Raw genomic sequence first — 6000 nt, forward strand, 5'->3', positions numbered from 1 at the left:
AAGTAAATAGCTTTCACAACCTCTGGTAATATTTATGCATACAGCCCTATAGAAAGTGTGCCTCTGAACTTGGTTTGATTGCAAAACCAAGAATTCAATATTCTTTCTCACAAACAAGAATAATTATCGATTCTTGAAATGTTTTCTATGCAGTTGTCCATAACTACTTCTGAAGGTATTCAGAAGAGACAAGGCAAGAGACACTTTAGTCCAACATATTTAGTTTTTAAATACACCAGACTAAGGTGGACGGGGGCTGATTACAATTAGTCAATTACATGTATATGCTGCCTTTCTCTCTGACATTACCAATGCCAGATACTGAACAATGAATTGTTACATAAAAACACACACACACAAACACACGCACACATTTCTCTAAATCAAACAGCAGTAAATACAGAGAGCTTGCGCCTACACAACATGAAGTGTTGGCTTGAACAATTTATAGCAAAAGAATGGTTAATGAAGCAAATCTTAGAAGCCTTCAGTCCTTTCTCTTACAGACAACACTACAGGGAGAGAGTAGTGCTGAATTTTGCAAATAATTGCTTTGCCTCTCCATTTTGCCCGTATAGATTCTGCCGCATCCAAATATTGCTTTAGGAAACCCTGACCATACTTTGCTCAATCACAAATTAACGCTGTGGACATTACAGAGAATGCTGACTCTCAGGAACCGAGACAAAGGAGGGTGTTGCTTGGAGAAACCCAGCCAGGCCCTCCAGTACTCCGGGTTCTTAGAGGCTGCCCCGCACAGCTTCTCTCGCGCTCCGGGCACTGGGGAGTCCCGACCCGGTGGCGGACTTGGTTTGTTTCCCAAACTTTAGGAGAGACAGCGTTTACCTAACTCTGGAGGCTGCAGCGGAGAGGAGGGCAGGGGGCTGAAGAAGTGCCCGGTTTCAGCTGCGGTGGCCGCCCACCCACCTCCCCACTTGCGGCAGCACCCTTTCCTTCCCCTCACCTGTCCTGAGCACCGGGCCCTGGGGGTCGGGTCGCCTCTCCCGGTTCGCAGTCCTGGTCTCACTCCAGGAGCTGTCGGGACGTCGGGCGCCTCTGGAGGCGGACGAAGAAGGCGGCGGGGTCGGGGGCGTCAGCGGGAATCTCGGCCGCCGTGGGCAGCCGCGGTCTCCCTCCCCATCCCAGGGCTCAGGCGGCCACCGCGGACGGATGAGTCAGGCGAGGGGGCGGGCGGCAAGGGGTGCAAGCGGGCGGAGGGTGGGGGCGCCCCTATGCCCGCGCTGGGGGGGCACCGGCGGCCTCCGGGCATGGGACGCGCTGCTGCCAGTGCTCACAGAGGGCCTCCGCCATCCGGACGCAGAGTGCAGGCGCGCCTGCCCTCGGAGGGCACCAGGCTCAGCGAGCCGGGCAGGGGAGAGGGAGTCGCCGCTCAGGCGGCGCCGCCACCGCGTCCAAGAAAGACAAAAGGGACCGGGGATGGGAAGGGAAAAGTTTTCTGCTAGGCTCCAGATGGATCCCAGCCCCAAACCTCACACCACAAAGCCCCGAAGAGGCGGGTTGGGGGCGGGGGCCGGGGCGGGCTTCCAGGGGCGTCGCTGTGCGCCTGCGACCCCGTACGGTGCCAATCTTGCCGCCGCCCCAAAACCTGTGGGAAACCCCAGTCCTGCCACCCCCTCCTGGAGGACGCAGACAGGATCCGCTCCTCCCTCCGCAGGAGCCCGGGCCGGCCGATCCGCGCCCCGGCCACAAAGTTGCACTTCGAGAGCCCGAATCACCCGCAGACAAAACCCATCTTTGGGAACAAAGTACCCGCTTCCAGGCGCTCTTCCCGGGCTGTAAGGCCGGCGTGCGGAAACGGACACACCCACCCGCGGGGCCGCCTCTCGCTACCGCGGGACTACGGGTTCCAGAGCCGCGGACCCGGCTCCCCCAGTTCTCTGGAGCGACTGGGGAGCTCCAGCCGACTCGGGGTGTTCCCGGAGCAGGCGCCGCAGGACCCTGGCTCCACGCCCCTCGAACGCTTTCTGCTCAGATGCAGCCCGGCGGGCCGGGGTCCCCCTGGCGGGCTGCGCGGGCGCTGCGCGAGCGAAGTCAAACCTGGCCGGAACAGACGCGGCCGAGGCCCGCTCCGTCCACGCGTCCCGCCGGCCCAGAAAGGGACTCCGGAGAACGGCTTGGGGGGCGAGAACCATGGGCGGGGGGAATGGAACACAGTGGGAACTGAAGCACGGAGGGCTTCGATGAGCAGTGCAGATGTTCAACTCCAAACATCAAAGCCAGAGGAGGTTCAGGTTACTCCTCCCTGACCCCAAACATCCAGTGAGTGGAGACTGTGTCCTGTTCATAGAGTGAAATGTGTCGTCTCTAATTCGGCAGAGACAGTGTTGACTGTATATATGCAGGCCAATTCCGTAAGTAAAGTTTCATGTAAAACTAATTACCGGATATTCCAACCACCCACCAGGCCTGTGTAGAGAAGGCCAGCCGCATGGGCAGGGGATGTGCTTTGCTTGTGTCCCCTGGATGTGTTTTAAGTGACAGAAGGCAAGTATGATATTCTGGTGCAGTGTATTTGTTTATTTCAGCGTGTGATCTGTTTATCTCATTTTCAGGAAAAGTTTGCTTCTGGGGGGTATAAAATGTGTGTTTGGGGGGTGGGGGAGATCCATGCAAATATTTCCACGTTAGAAAAATATCTTTAAAATCAGATATGGCAATGAGAAGAGACTGTAGAAAAGGATTTCCCGTGGTATTACCTTCTTGCCTTGACTAGAAGAATTTAGAGATAGGGCTCTTTTAGTGGAAATGTCACAATCAAAATGTTTTATAAAAAGAAAGAAAAGAAAACTAAAGGAGTTGTGGTGGGGGAAGGATGAGTCACCTTTATAAACCATCTGTAGTTTTATTTTTACCCCACCTGCATCTTGTATTCTAGCCCACAGTCACTTGCTCAGTTCGCTTAGGTTTTCTTAAATGCGTTTGTCAAGCACCATATCAAAGGAGTGTGCTTCCATTGGGCCTTCCTCCTAGTTGCCTCTACATTTTATAAAGAAATACACTGAAGCTACATTGTCTATAAAGCTCCTGAGAGGGAACACCCTCCTGGTTCCTCTCACTAGCTAAGGAGTGAGTAATAGGAATGGGCTCATAGCCCATAGATCATTTGAGATGACATCCTCTCTAAGACCCATGGTGAAACGTTTAAAATGGTCACCTAGCCATTTTAAGCACTGAGTGACTGAGCCGTCCTCAAAAAGAGACTGATGAGAACCATGAAAAAAGGAATAAGCACATTCTTAGGACCACAGATATTGATGCCTCCTCATTTATGAACTATGAACTCAGATTTTAGTGATTTACCAAAAAAGAAGAAAGATGGACTAAGTGAGATCACCAAAAGGGAATTATTTAGATTTGTTTTTAAAATAATTACTGTTAGTCTCACAAAAGACAGGTAAAATGGCCTGTAAATAGAGGATTATTTGCAATTCAGTACTCCGAGCAACTCTCAACATATTAGTTATAAATTTTCCCTGACATTGAGTGCTCAAGGGAATCTCAGGTAAATTATTTATCTTTACTAATGGTCAATATCTTTCCATGTGAAAGTGAATATACCATGCCGGTAATGGATTTTTAATTTAGCTGCACATCTGCTTTGGAAGTAATGGATAGAAGTCAACTATTTTCTACTTCTCGCCATCAAGTAGCACTGCACTTCACACATAATATTTTTTGCTGTGTCTATATGAGATGTGTAAATTTCCACTAGAACAAGCCAACCTTATAAGAGTGCATAGTAGAAAGAGAGTAATCCATCTGTCCTGTAATCCAAGCTCAACCACCTACTAACAGGGACTTTGTACCTCATTTCTCCCATCCCTTTAGTAGGAACAAAGTATCTGTTTCAAAGTGTTGTGAAAAGTGAATGAAATGATGTGTATAATATTCTTCTTACACATCACATAGATCCTCAGTACATATGTAATTGAACATATATACACTCACATCAAACTTGTTTTAATGCAGTTAACATCATAAAAAAAGACTCTTCCTCTGGAATCAAGAATTAACTTGAAAAAAATGTCAAAATATGAAGATCAACATTTTCACTCTTGGTATACTATTATGAAAGTCTAATGGATGGCAATTAATATATAATGAATTAATTTTGGAAACATATATTGAAATGAAAAAGAATGAGTATTCTCAAGAGGTCACGTAACAAGGCTAAGGGAAGGGCTATTAGAAAATTTGCGTGGGATTATACTCATTTTCTCTTGCCGTAAATGTAGCCTATAGCATTTTTAGACCTGAGAAGGGGTCCTTAAACAGAAAATAAAAATGTCTTCAATGGGAAAAAATAGAATTGCTTGCTAGATTTTTATCTGAATGGCTTTGTTCTTGATGTGAAATAGATTGATAGTCTTAAAACCCCTGTAGTATTTATGCTGGCAGTGATAGTCGCTTTTTCAAAGTAGAGGGTAAAGTCAATAAAGAAAATGAACTTTCTGACTTTATTCTTGAAATAAGGAAATAGGGGGAGGAATATAGGATAAAGAAAAAGATAGAGGAAATATATTTAACAATAAAATTTTAAGGTCATTTTTATTTCACTGTGATTTTGAAGAGCACTTTGTCATACTTTTATTTCTGCTTTCTCGTTATGTACAATTGACAAATAGGTCAGTGTATTTCACAGCAGAAAGATGTTGTTAATTTCTCTTCTGTTCATTAAATGTGCAAGTAACAGTGCTAACCCCTCTCAAATTGATGTTTTATAGTGTTGAGGCTGGTACGACTACTTAAATATTTATAAATTCTGTATTAGATACAGAATCATCTATATTAGATAATTAGATACCTCCTTGTTAGATAATAAACCTGATTAGATTCTTTTTGCCTGAGGGGCACTGGCAGCGTACCATTTAGAAATGTGAGATGAGCCACACTCTCTCCCTTCCAAAGCCCAGTTCTTTCCTCTGAGCAGATTTGTGCCTATTGAAGGGAATAATCTCCAAGTAGCTTACAGAAATTCAAAAATCACTTTTAAAGATTTTGACTGTGTTTGTTGCAAGAGTCTACCCACAGAAGATAATAGAGATTTGACTGAAATGAGAGAAGATGGTAGTGGTGGCCCACCTGTTCCACTGTCCATGGTACTGAACCAGTCATTCTTTCATTGGTGCTTGACTACTCAAAAGCATAGTCCGAGACTCAGCAATATTTGCATCATGGGGAAACTGTTAGAATAGCAAGATCTCAGGCGCTTGCCCAAACCTATTAAATAATACTCTGCAACTCAACAACATACTCAAGTGATCCGTCTGCATGTTAATATTTGAAAAGCACTGCACAAGGGTACGGTTCACATGTCCTCTGACTTCCCTGGTGCTCTGCTTATATCAGCCTTCACTTCACTGCCTTCCAGAAGTGTAGCCCAAATGCTGCCTTTTCAGCTGTATTTCATTTGGTGATGGCGGTATGGTGTTACACAGAGAGCATAGCCTTTGACTCGAACAGCTGGGTTAAAATATTAACTTTTACTGATTATTCTGGGTTTCATTGCCCTCATCCATAAAGTGCCAATAATTTTAATATGTCCATATAACACTGATTTAAGTGTTCACTGATTATAAAATTATAATTGTAAAACATTTAGCTCGGCATGTAGCAGATGTTCAACAAATCTCTCAGGCATCGTGTGAGTGATTCAGCCCAAGAAAGGGTGCCTCTCAGCATAACATTCTCAGGCATGGTGAAAATTTATTGTAAAATAATGTAATTCTCCAATTTCTGCTCAATCAAAACAGTACAATCTCATTAAATTAGTTGACAAAATAAAAATTTAAAATTCACTAAATCATCTTTCTGTTTGGGATTTCTCCATCCATAACCATGATCTAGAGTAAAGAAAAATAAAGTTTTTCTTGACAATTACATTAGATCTGCTTTTATTAAATTAGAACAAAACTACTTGGCATCTTGAATTCTAAAATGTTTATAAATATCTACATTTCTTAATCCTACAACCAACAG

General features: G+C 45.1%; 1 protein-coding gene across 1 annotated transcript in view; it reads right to left on the bottom strand.

Moving 5' to 3' along the window:
* Positions 1-1567, bottom strand: part of TMEM200A (transmembrane protein 200A) — a 78033-nt gene extending 76466 nt beyond the window's left edge. The window contains exon 1 of the mRNA XM_003898192.4: positions 965-1567. The gene's annotated coding sequence lies outside the window, so the exon portion shown is untranslated. The remainder of the gene's footprint in view (positions 1-964) is intronic.
* Positions 1568-6000: the final 4433 nt, after the last annotated feature.

The sequence above is a fragment of the Papio anubis genome, chromosome 6 (genome assembly GCF_008728515.1).
Source record: "Papio anubis isolate 15944 chromosome 6, Panubis1.0, whole genome shotgun sequence".
NCBI lineage: Eukaryota > Metazoa > Chordata > Mammalia > Primates > Cercopithecidae > Papio > Papio anubis.